The sequence below is a fragment of the Mus pahari genome, chromosome 13 (assembly GCF_900095145.1).
Source record: "Mus pahari chromosome 13, PAHARI_EIJ_v1.1, whole genome shotgun sequence".
NCBI classification, from domain to species: Eukaryota; Metazoa; Chordata; class Mammalia; order Rodentia; family Muridae; genus Mus; species Mus pahari.
The window spans coordinates 36135906-36149104 of NC_034602.1; the positions used below are offsets into that span (position 1 = coordinate 36135906).

Genomic DNA, 13199 nt, shown 5'->3' on the forward strand with positions numbered 1-13199 from the left:
GGCCCTTTTCACAGCCTGACTTACTGAATCCTCTTCCCAACTAAAAAAAAAAAAAAAAAAAAAAAAACCTAAGAAAAGCACTTCTTTCTGTATATATCGCTTTAAAGTTTGTTTGAGTATCTCACTATTTTTTGTAGTGCACACATAGATCTCAAGTTTTAAATGGCCTTTTTATAACTGCAGCTGGAAGAGAAAAAAAAGAGAGAGAGAGAGAGAGAGCCACCAGCAGCTTAGTGCGTTAGTGCCAAATCTGGTTCTTTTAAATGCCATGGCTCTCATCCAGCAGGAGACACCACTGTACAAAGAAGCTAAGCAGGGAAAAGATGGAGAAAATGCCTAATTATTAGCTTGCATTAACAATAAACCTGTTTTAAGCAGATCCTTCTTGATTCAGAAGAAAGGCTTCCCATTTGCTCCCTAAGTCATGTTCATCTCCCTGTGGTGACTTCGACTGAATGCGCTCACGGTTTTAAAGGGCAGACGCTACCAACCCATACCACGCTTAAGCACCTCTGAAGGGAGCTGAGTTAGGATGCCCTTTGCATATCTTGCCAAAAGTAACCCGTAGGATTGGAATCCCTCCTTTCCACTTTTACGGAACACAAAACACACATGGTTAAGAAATTACACCAAGTGCCATCATTGTAAACAATGGAAAGAAGAAAATGGAATAAGAAGAGTTTATTCTGCCATGTATCGTGCTCCCATCAAGATGCGTAAAATTGACATTCACCTGCTGATGTCCTTAACTATTCAGAACTTTCCCTAGTGCTATCATTTTTTAAACACTTTGCACAGTGGTGAGCATGCAGTTTCTCATTCAGAATCTGCACCTCAGCACACACCAAATCATCTTGTGCCTGTTTAAATTCTTCCCTCTGTGTGAGATTGTATTTCCTGATTTTAAAAAAAATAAAAACAAAAATAAAGTGTGCATGTTGATCCTCAACCCATCACCCGGGTGCATGTGAATGAACTTGAGAAAGACCAGTATGTACATCCATCTGCCAGGCATACTCAATTAGAGCTACTAGAGCCTACACCACGAAGCTCCAAAGAGAATCATTTGAAACAGGGACGTTGGGAAGAGCACGGTCATAGTTTTCGCAAAGAAAGAGTGAAAGATTGTGTTTTGAAATATCCATACTGTTTATAAATCCATAGCATGCATTAATGGGCAGGTCCTAATCTCTTCAGACATCATGTTTGAAATGATCTCAGCAGCTGCTTTTTCCTTGTTTCTTCCAGTGTCTATCGGTGAGACTGAATCTGTTGTGTTGAGTACTAATGCATATGTAGGCAATTCTCTCTTCTTATACTATTTCATCACACCTGTAGTATAGTATCATGCACTCAGCCATTACAGGATGACTGAGGTGCTACATGAAAAAGGAAGCCCATTCAGACCCTCAAATAAGTGAGAGAATCTGTGGAGCTTGGCCAGGTTTAAAAAGTGAGCAAGGAAATAGATGTAGACCAGAAGGGGGTGGGTGACACGACAGGAGCTACTAGACGTGTTGAAGAAAGCGTTCCTCATTCCCTCCAGGAGCAGTGCCCCCCCCCCCCCGGCTTTATAGTCATTCTATTGGGTTGGCCACCACATGGCCTCTCTCCAGAGAGTCAGACCACACTTGCTAAACCCCTGTTGTGGTCTTGCACATAAGGCTTCCAGACTCTCTAACAAAACATACATAGGTATAAATACTGGCTGTATCTCTTTTCTCCTTCACTTTATATGATAAAGGCATTTCTTAAATGATAAAAAAAAAAAAAAAAAAAAACACTGGTGTTTAGGACATTTGGTGTCTTTTGAGGGTAGTAGATGTATTTGCAACATCATGATACATTTGAAAGGGAGAACAGAAATTAGAGAGCTAGGTCAACAATCCATGACAGTCCTGGCTGGAGGCTGAGACTCAAGGCCAGTGACATCATTAAGGTCATTTCACATCCTATTATTCTGCTTCTCTAATGATAAACTCCTTTGATTTCCAGAATCCTCCACCTGCGTTTCCTTTCCCCTGACAGCTGGTAGAGGAGACGAAGCTTGGATGACCAAGTGTACTCCCAGGCGGACCTCAAGGTTAAATGAAATTTCACATGGGAGATGTGAGATATAAAACAATGTGTGACTTGTCCTTCTGTCCTTAATATAAAAGGCAATTCCATGAGGGTCAAAGCTGCCCTCCACATTCCCAAACTCATTACATCATCATTAATAAGAGATGTGTTGGGCAGTGGTGGCACATGCCTTTAATCCCAGCACTTGGGAGGCAGAGGCAGGCAGATTTCTGAGTTCAAGGCCAGCCTGGTCTACAGAGTGGCTTCCAGGACAGCCAGGGCTACACAGAGAAACCCTGTCTCAAAAAACAAACAAACAAAAAATGACTGGTGAGATGGCTCAGCTCACCATATGGTGGCTCACAACCATCTGTAACAAGATCTGATACCCTTTTCTGGAGTGTCTGAAGACAGCTACAGTGTACTTACATATAATAATAAACAAAACATTTTTTTAAAAAGAAAGAAAAACAAAACAACAACAACAAAAGAGATGTGTTGCTTTTTTTTTTCCAGTCAGGGTTTCTCTGTGTAGCCCTGGCTGTCCTGGAAGCCCCTCTGTAGACCAGGCTGGCCTTGAACTCAGAAATCCGCCTGCCCGTGCCTCCCAAGAGCTGGGATCAAAGGCGTGCGCCACCACCACCCAGTCAGATAAGAAACAGGACAATTGAAGGTAGAAGTGACTTGTGTAACTCAGAGGCATTTTCCAAATAATCAAGGGCAGGACTAAGAACTGGTAGTTGTAGAGTGTGTGAGCTAAAAAGAGGGTGGGGCTTAGAGGTAGACATACCTACCCAGTGAGAAATTCATTCTACTATACCTTCTTTTAGGAAAATAGGGTCTTTGGGCAGAGTAAGTTTAAAAGGTTACCTCTGCTTTTGTGGATAGTACCCTACAAAAATAAATAAAGGCCTCAGTTACAAAAAAGCTTCAAAACTTTACTTAACCCAGAGTCTTTCAAGCATTTTGTGCACAGAAACTTTTCTCTCCCACATAGCTGCAGCCCAGGGTTCGGTCACATAAACATTGAAAAGTGGTGCTTTCAAGTTCAGGAAAGTGTGTGTGTGTGTGTGTGTGTGTGTGTGTGTGTGTGTGTGTGTGTACGCACGCGCATGTGCATGCATGCGTGTGTGTGAGAGAGAGAGACAGAGAGACAGAGACAAGAGAGACAGAGAGACAGAGAGAAACAGAGGCAGAGACAGAGGCAGAGACCGAGACAGATGGAGACTGACCTACATTTTGTCAGGGACAAAGATCTACCAGCATACCAGCATTTGTATCACGTTTAAAAGGTTATTTTGCAATGTCCTTCATGGGGATCATTTAAAAATAAAACAGTGTGCACACAGACTTGCCTGGAAAGAAAGTTACCGATGTCAGCAACTGACTTTGGAATGTATTACAGACAAGCTCAATTGATGGATAAATAGGTAAAGGGTGGATGGAGCTACGGATAAGGAAACACACACGGTGAGATGTGATTGTTAGACTCTGTAGAGTAAGTACGCTGAGTCTTTGCTGTGATGTTTTTAGGAAAAATTCCATGTTTTGAATATTTTATAATAAACATTGAAAAGGGAGACTATGTACTCCATCAGTGCTGGCAGGAATTATGGCTTGGGAAGAGGTGGAGCGCCCTGTAGTTCCTACCCGCTGATCCTGTGCCAAGTGCTTTCATGAGTATTGTGTTTTCAGTCAGCACGCATGGAAGCTTAGGGATTATGAGTTAATCCTAGGACTTCCTTAAGTTATATCTTGACAATATTCCTTCTCAATAGCCCCATTCTTATACTACGTGTAGATTGAGCTAATGAGGGTGGCCTTCTGCACACCCCATTCTTTACACAGGGAAGTGTGGCCGACACTCACTTGGAACTCGTCCCTCTTGTTCTGCCCCCCCCCCCACACACACACACCGCCAATGTCTCAGTCAGATTTCTGTTTCTGTGATGAAATTTGGGTGAGAATCAACTTTCAAGGAAGAAAGCTTTATTTTGACCCACGACTTTTGAAGTTCGAAGTCCAAGGTCACTTTGGTACATCATGTATACATGCAGACACTGCATCTCTAAGAGTTCTGCTCACCCCAGGCAGGAGGAAACCAAGCAGAGAGGAAGAGACCAACATCCTAAGGTCTCCCTTGAAGGCAAGCCACAACTATCCCAACCCAACTCCCCTTCAGTAGGCTTTCCTTCTTAAAGGTGCCAACTCCTATTTTCCTCCACAGCTATCTGCACTCTGGTGACCAAGCCTTTAATGCACCAGTCTAATTTAGAGGATAGTTTGGCTATAAAATATAGTATTATTCTTATTTGTCAGCTTCTGGGGAGAGAGGGAGAAGTAAGAGGAGCTATCCAGTCCTTGAAAAGGTATGATTTCCAGGCAGGCATAAGAGGTGAGTGTTGTGTGTGACTTGCTGTGATGGAGCCAGGACTGAGGAAGGAGTTAAAGATGAAAGGCAGGTGGAGGGGTCAGTTAAGAAGAAAGGGGTGTGTGAAAATGCTATGGTGGTTTGTGAGAAGAACATCAGTGATCTCTGAGAGAAGCCGTACTGAAGTCCCTTTGAGCTCTATAGTTTTGGAGCATGATTTTTAGATGTGACCTTGTTCTGCAGTGCCTTTTAATGACGTGTTCCAGCAACAGATTCTATTATTGCGTAACCCTCAGAGGGAGGTGTACCTCAGAGAGAGCTGATGAATCAGGGTTTTACAACTTTCTTTACTTGGGGGTGTGGGGGGGTAGGATCCAGATCATTGGATCAGATTCTGGGTGGAATGACTCAACTATTGGAACAAAGCCAGCAATGGTGTGGGACAGACATCAGTGCTTCTTATACAGATGCAAACACTGGAAGGTTACCCAAGTGTTCTCCACATCAGCCCATGATGTCAGTTAAACCATCCCAAGTGCAGAGACATCTGCATGCTTATTCTGGGATTCCAAGAAAGCACACTGTTATTGTTTGACTCTTAAAGCATCCCCATTGGCTCACGCATTTAAATGTTGGTTCCCAACTGGTGACACTGCTTCAGGGAGCTCTGGAACTTTGGAATTTGTGACCTGGCTGGCTGATATAAGCCAGTAAAGACCGACTTTGACCATTAGAGCCTAGATCTGCTTCCAGCTGTGTCTCTGGTTATTGGCCACTCAGGAGGCACAAACAGCAGTTGCATGTTCCAGCCACCCTCTGTGAGAAAGAGATAGCAGTTCCAGAGACACCTTTCCTCCCTGAACTATTTCTTCTGGATGTGTGTCATAATGATGAGGAAGGTAATGGACCCAGATATGAATGGGCAGCCTACTGAATAGTTGCTTAAAATATGCCATCGGCAGTCTTAACGTGTGGGGAAGATAAGCCATTATGAAAACAGACCAGGGTCTAGTTGATGACTGTTTTAATCCTGAATTCTCTAAAGAGCAGTGAGACTGGAGCCAGTGAAAGTCCATAGCTTTAGAACTTCATGTCAGACCTGGAATTTAGGCTTCTGTGTTCAGTAGGTTCTTTCTTTAAGCCATCCACCTCCATCAGAAGTCATCACCCACTCATATAGTTAAAGGTTTCTTACCATTGGTCATGTGGGTTACATCGAATAACTGTTTGGCCTGCTCTCTGACCCAAGCCCTTAGAAACCTTCCCTCATTTTAAACTGAATTTTCATCCCCTGTAGCCCTAACCAAGTCATAGGACTAGGCCGGATTTGGCCTGTTTGCTGAGAGTCTGCTATTGCAAGCCATCATCTTTACTACTGGCAAGACATTACTATTCTTCACACGAGCTGATGCTACCTAGCCTGGATAAGAACCAAACAGATGCAAAATATATCAGCTCATACAGTTCTTTACAGTAGTCAGACGACTAAAGCTGGAGGAGGCCACACAGCTAAGAAAAATGTAGCCACAGAACTCTGGTCACATCAGCACAAAGACAGATGCTAAATGCACTGCTTAAACCCTCGAAGGTTGCTTCTGAAACTACATCATGCCCATATTGCTTTCTCTCTCTACTGATAGGCTGAGAGAGGACACGCGTTCTTCTGTAGACCACTAGGTTTTCATTCAACATTGGAGGTCTGTTCTGAAGCAGAGTGCCTTGGTCATTTATTGTGCCAGGGTGGTTTCCCTAGACAAAGAGTCTGAAACAAGGCTTAGTGGGTAAGTAATCAAATTTATCAAAGGACATATGATACAATGTGAGTCCTAAAATTATCCATACTTCATTCACACATTCATTTTGGGAATCATTTTGCTTTATTAGAAAACCTTATAACTTGAATATATCTTGGGTTTACATGTGACACTAACTGCCTGCATGTTCTTATCACAGTAGGAGTTCATGGGGGTGGAGAGTATTAAAAATCTCCCAGTTAAATTTATACTTTAGTTAAACAAATGAAAAAGTGGCAATTTTAAAATTTTACTTTTCAATTTTTATTTTATGGTATGGGGATGTTTATACCAAAAACTCTGTTACTTCTTAATTCAAATGTCCTTAATTGCATGAGATATATAAATACTAATTACATAGAAATGTGATCTTCAAATTTATCTGGGTTTGGGGGTAATTCATTTGCTAAGCCCAGCAATCCAATGCTTAAATCCCTTAAACGGTCTAATCAGCAATGGTGTGTGTGTGTGTGTGTATGTGTGTTTCCATTTTTTGCTTCTTTCCTTGGGGGTCCAGGGGCTGCTATAAACCAAGCAGGGAAAAATGGTACAGAGCCAAATTTCAAGGTCTTCATCTTTTCTGGGCATGTATACACCAGGCTGAGAAGGATGACCTGAGTCAGACCCGAGTTCCGCGATCCGTGTATTCCCTTGAGTTGTCTAGATCACAGTACATACTGGGCTGGAAAAGATGATGTGAAGTCACGAAGGGCTGGGCAGCAGGATACAGGTCTGGCAGTGAGTGCTGCGGGGACATTTTCTCTGAAAAATTCAGTGTTGAATTCTTTTTTTTCAGACAGCATTCAATGAAGCAGCTTGTGGTCTGTTCAGGGTAAACAAGGACTATATACTCCTTGGAAAGTGGGAAGGGTTCTTCGTAGGGTAAAGTCTCATTGGCTGAGGCTTACGGTATTGGGGATACCTCATTAGTATGGAAGAGCATCCCAGAAAGTTGAACCTGTAATTTCACCAGGGATTAGGTGGCATTTCTCAGGTAGAGTGTGGGGAATGGCGCTCCCCAGGAAAGGTAGAGAAGGGGAAACCCAGCAGGAAAAAGGAGTCCTCCATTTTGTTCCAAGCTCAGGGGAGCTATCGGACATGACAGACTTCAACGTTACATGGCAGGGTTTCCAACATGTGCACTCACATGTGTGCAAGTGCATGCATGTACGTGTGCATAGGAGCCAGAAGTCAACCTCAGGTGTCACTCCTCAGATGCTGTACAGCTTGATTTTTGAGACAAGGCTTCTCACTGGCTTGGAGCTATCAAGTAGCGAGGCTTGCTGGCCAGCAAGCTCCAGGGATCCGTCTAGCTGTATATATCCCTGCACAGGGATTTCAAGAGCATGCCACCAGGCCCAGCTTCTTTCATGCTTGTACTGAGAACCAAACTCACACCTGAATGCGTGCAAAGCAAGGGCTTAACTGCTTACCATGGAGATACTTTTCCATTCTCCGTGATCAGCACTTCATATATATATATATATATATATATATATATATATATATATATATATATATTCTTCTAACTGTGCTGCTGTGTCTGGCCTCAGTCAAAGAGGATGTGCCTAGACTCATATAAAGTTGATGTGCCAGGGTGGGGGAGATATCCAGGGGTACCCCCACATGCTCAGAAGAGGAGGAGGGGCGGGGGCAGTGAGCAGGATGTAAAGTAAATAAGTAAATAATAATAATAATACTCAATCCAGTCTCTCTCTCTCTCTCTCTCTCTCTCTCTCTCTCTCTCTCTCTCTCTCTCTCTCTCTCCTGTTTGTGGATCAGGCTGTAAGTTCTCAGCTACAGTTCTGGTGGATCCCTGCTATGATAATCATGGACTCACCCACTGAAACTGTAAGCAAGCCCCTACACATGTTTCTTCTTTTAGAAGCTGCCTTAGTCATTGTGTCTTTTCACAGCAATAGAACAATAACTAAGACTCTCTTTCTGCAGATGTTGACCACAGAATCAGCGATACAGCCTTAAATCAGCCACATGAAATTCCTTACCCAGCCATGTCTTCATTTGGAATATCCAGAAGCAGATCCAGAGCTCAACTCTGACACACGACTTCATATCTTAACAAGCACAGAGAGTACTTGGCCTTTGGGCCAGTCATCTGACACTATGTGACCCAGGATCCCTCGACCACATGACTGGCTTGCAAATCTTCCACCAGACCAGACAGGACTGAAACTCTCACTGCAGCCTAAACCTCATCCAATGCAATCTTTTCTCCCTTTCTCTTTCCCAGGGGTCAGACCAGAAACCATGCTTGAAGACTCTGGTTGCTTACTCTAGCAGCTTCCTGCGGTGCCAGAATATTTTCCTTACATGAGTGATAAAGCCTCAGTATTTTCTTCTTGGAAGACACAAAGTAACACAGAAAGGGATTCAAGGGAGGACAGTGGGTGAGTGGGGAGAAGGAAAGGAAAAGGGGCTAGTGGTGCTGGTAAACCTGGAAAACTTTATAGAGAGGTTCAGGTCACTGTCAGAACAGGAAGGAGCACAAGACCTGGAGTACTTACCTAAACCTCCTGTCCCTGGCAGGGTGAGGGTGACTCTAGGGGCAGTGACCAATTCCAGGCGAGACACTGAGACTAGATTAGGCAGTCCAACCTGAGTGTAAAATCTTTTTCCTTAATCCACACCCTCCACACTTATTACAACATGTGAAAGCTTAAGTTTGAAGTCAGCCTCATACTCATAAATGACTACTCCCTTGTCTCAATTTGAAAATCCCATCTCTTACTACAATATTCTATACTAACAGGGTGCAAGATGTATCCAGCTAGCTTTAAATTTTTTTTTTTTTTTTTTTTTTTTTTTTTTTTTTTTTTTTTTTTTTTTTTTTTTTTTTTTTTTTTATGACGGTGACACTCTGACACACTTGGGAACTGTGTCACTCTGGATAGATCACTTCCCGCCTCTGTGCCTCTCAGTTTCTTCATAGGTCAAGAGTTGATAAGAGCACACGTTGTTGACCTTCCGGGACTAGTCTGGTAACCTTTAGAATGGAAACTGTTGAGTGAGCTCCAGGCAGAACGCACAGCACAGCTTGGTTAAGCTCCAGGGTTTTACCTGCTTCCATGCTCTGCTTTCTTGCTGAAACAAATGCATGCATTCTCCTCTCCCTCTCCCTCTCTCTCTCCACACCTCCACCCTGTTGCAGGAGTCCTACTCTGATTACAAAACTGGTTACACCGTCTCCAGCACAGGATGTTTCCTTGTCTTCCAACAGAGGTTAGATAACAGGGATTTAAGAGTCTGTAATTCATCCTTCATTGATCAATGCTCTTGAATGTTCCACAATTGCCTGAACCCTGTCCTTGCTACTTGTAATACCAGAGGCTTAAGAATGGTCTTATGGTTTCCCAGGGCACCTTTTTCTTAACCCTATCTTTCTCAGGAAGCTCCTAAATCATGCTGGGTCATTCTCCTTTTTGAGACTCTCTGGAAGCTGCTTTCTCCCTCCTCAGAAAAAAAATAAAAAAATAAAGAGATTTAAGACATGCACACACAGCTGAACATAGATTCACACCTACACACACACACACACACACACACACACACACACAGACATACACACACACAGAGTACCATTTTGCAGGTGTTTACAGATCAGTGTTAAACACTTATCTGTCCCATTGGTTTTCAGTATTGGTTCTAGATGAGACAAATCTGGCAACGGCACAGCCATGTTAGGTGCTAAGCGAGCCACATCAGGCTTTATTCTTATAGAAACAGGACAGAGGACTGGGCCTGGTCAGAGCGAAGCAAGCACTTTCTGAAGGGAGGAGGCTGGTGTTCGCTCTCCCTCTGCTGGCCAAGCAGAGCTCTCACTTGCTCTTTGTTTGCTTTCCAGGGAGCGGTAGCTGGTCCTTGGGAAAAGGAAATGGGGTCAGCAGTAGGAGATGGAGAGCTAAAGGTGGCAGGTCTTGAGCTAATTCTGAGCCAACTGGGGACAGGGAAGTCTTGCCTCCTCTGCTTTGTACTTTATCATATGTGCTGAGCTAGCCCTTTCTAACCATGTGCTGAGCTAGCCCTTTCTAAGCACGTGCTGAGGAGACATCACGAAAGAAAGACTAGTAAGATCTGCTTCTCTTCTCAAAATTGGACATTGCTTCCAGGAAGTTTAATTTATTTCCGACTGAGACAGCTAAACTCGGGAGACACAGATTTGGACACGGATTAATGTTTACAAGTGAGGACTGTAGGCTCTGAGACCAGCACTCTCTTTTTAGTCAAGGAATGACCTCACAGTGGCCTGGGTTCTTAGTTACACACCACACCACACCACCACACACACACACACACACACACACACACACACACACGGGGCCGGTGGGGTGGGGGAGAGAGAGACAGAGAAACACAGAGAGACAAAGACAAAAACAGAGACAGAGAGAGACAGAGAAAGTTTTAGACTCCACGGAGATAACCCACCTTATATCATTGTCCTGAGGATTAAACAGCACACTATGAAATGACTGCGGCTGTGGGGTCTAATAATAAAATGCAGTTAATAAGTGGAGGACATTAGCATCATTTTATTTCTAAGATAGGACAAGCATTTGGCAGTATTTATAATTTTAAAAATTATCACAACGGTGTTTTTTCTACAACATGAGGCCACTTGCCCCCGGTTGGGTATATGTGGTCAACTTTGACTTCTTCCAGCAAGTCTTCATACAGTGCCACCTGTAAAAGTACTGAGCTATTATTTCATAATGCAGTGGAACTCAAGGTTTTCTATCAAAAAAATAGAAATACTGCACATTTGGGTACGTCCTTCTGATACACTGGATATATGTAAATAACTGATGATGACTTTAAATAGAAAGATGATCCTGGGCCTTATTAGGAGCAGTTTCTTAGGAGCATTCTCTACTTTCAGGCTGTGAAGTGTGGGTCACAGCATCCCAGAGGTAGCAGGATGATAACCAGAGATTGCCAACACAGGCACTACCTTAATAACCAATCTACTCTAGTATGTCCTGTTCTTTCCCTAAAGGACTCTTCTGACACCAGGAGCCTGCCCCTCAGACTGCGCTTTTGCCTGTCTGTTCCCAGGAGCACGCTGCTGTCTCAGCACATACACTTGACCCTGGCTAGGAGAGAGTTGGATTTGACAATTTCATGAGATCCTTACAATGAGAAGAATGACGACTTTGACTTTATAATTTCCCAACCACTTTGGGTAATCAGGGTTTTTGGCTAGCACACAATAACTTCCTAGAGTAAAATCCTGGGGGAGTTCAACCTGCCATGTCTCTGTTGGCCCAAGGCTTTCGACAACATAAATAGCCCCTTCCTATTTTCGGAATAGAGAAGTAGTTACCGTGCTGAGCACGGCCAGCTAGGGCACAGTGGAGCGTGTTGAGAACTTGCTAAATGTGTCAATGCTCTTCTCCACGTAAGGAGGAAGAGGAAACAGGGCCAGAGTGGTCCATCCTCATTTTAATCTTCTAACTCTGGGCAGATAAACCCTCACATGGACAGTGGGCAACAACTGGTCCTAACACTCAAAGTTCCTTTGATTGTTACTGCGCCCGTACAAAGAACATTGGCATGGAAGACAACAGGGCTGGACTTGAATCTTAGATTCATAACCAGGAGAAAAATATGCACCATCTCTGATGTGTAGTTGCCCCAAAGAAAAGGCAAGGAAATGGAATCAGATGGCCTCTATATTTATTTTTATTATTACTCTCCTAATGGAAACAATAAATTGCATAGAAAATAAACTTCTGGTTCAGTGAGTTACAGACTGAGAGGTAACAAGGATGCAAGCGATCAAGCGTCTAAGGGAAACTTAGAGAGAGTGGAGTTAAGTTGTTCATTAGGAGTATTAATATCATTGTGCTTGAGTGTTCAGTGGATAAGAGCACTGGCTGTTCTCCCAGAAAAACTGGGTTCAACTCTCAGCATCCACATGGCAGCTCACAACCATCTGTATCTCCAGTTCCAGAGGGTTCCACAACTTCCTCTGGCCTCCATGGGCCCAGGCATATATATGGTACCCAGGCATACATGCAGGCAAAACAACCACATGCATAAAAATAAAACTTACGAGACAATGATAATGAGATTGTAGTATGTGTATCTGGCAGAGTACATATATCCAATGTACATCAAGAATTCCTACATGTCAAAAAAAAAAAAAAGAATTCCTACATGTCAATGAACAAAAGATCACATAACCCATCAGGAAAATGATGATTTCAAGTCATCTGTAAAAGAAAAAATAGTTAACTTCACTTCTTTAGTTATAAGAATTAAAACTCTTAAGAGGTGTCTCTATACACATAGATACCAGAATAGCTAACATTAAAAAACATGATGAGCATGCTATGGAGAATCTGTGGCTAACGAGCTTGCTATTCAAGCATAAAGACCCATTTTTGGATCCCCAGAACACATGTAAGAAGATGGGAATGGTAGCAGCTGCCTGTAACTCCAGTGCTGGGAGGCAGAGGCAGGAGATATCAGAAGCTTTCCGGCCAGGTAGTCTGGCCAAACTGACAGGCTTTGTGTTCAGTGAGAGACCAAATCTCAAGAACTAAGGTGGAGAAAGATGGTAAACACAAGACATCCAACTCTGGCCTCTACACGGGTGCACGATCAGGCATGTATATAAATATGTACATGTGCACACACACCACACATGCATGCAAGCATGTGGACACATTTACATATATTGATGAGGATAAAAGTTGAAGATGTGGAGCAAGTGGAATTTTTCCACACCACAGATGAGAGAATAAGCTTGCAAAATGATTTTTTATAAATGGTTTGAATTTATCTGTAAGAAAAGAATATACACAAATATTCTCATCTTCTTGTGGTTTGACTTATGATTGTATAAAAACACACCCCACCATCATTCTGACTATCATTTTTAATTTGATATTTGGCAAAATTACATTAGAACTTCACTTTGTTATAAAGGATTACATCAGATGTTCCTGCACAAG

General features: G+C 43.0%; 1 long non-coding RNA gene across 1 annotated transcript in view; it reads left to right on the top strand.

The window, feature by feature from the left end:
- Window positions 1-8987, top strand: part of LOC115065234 — a 33903-nt gene extending 24916 nt beyond the window's left edge. Inside the window, exons 3-4 of the long non-coding RNA XR_003845028.1 lie at window positions 8008-8076; window positions 8176-8987. This is a non-coding gene — a long non-coding RNA (uncharacterized LOC115065234). The remainder of the gene's footprint in view (window positions 1-8007; window positions 8077-8175) is intronic.
- The last annotated feature ends 4212 nt before the right edge of the window (window positions 8988-13199 follow it).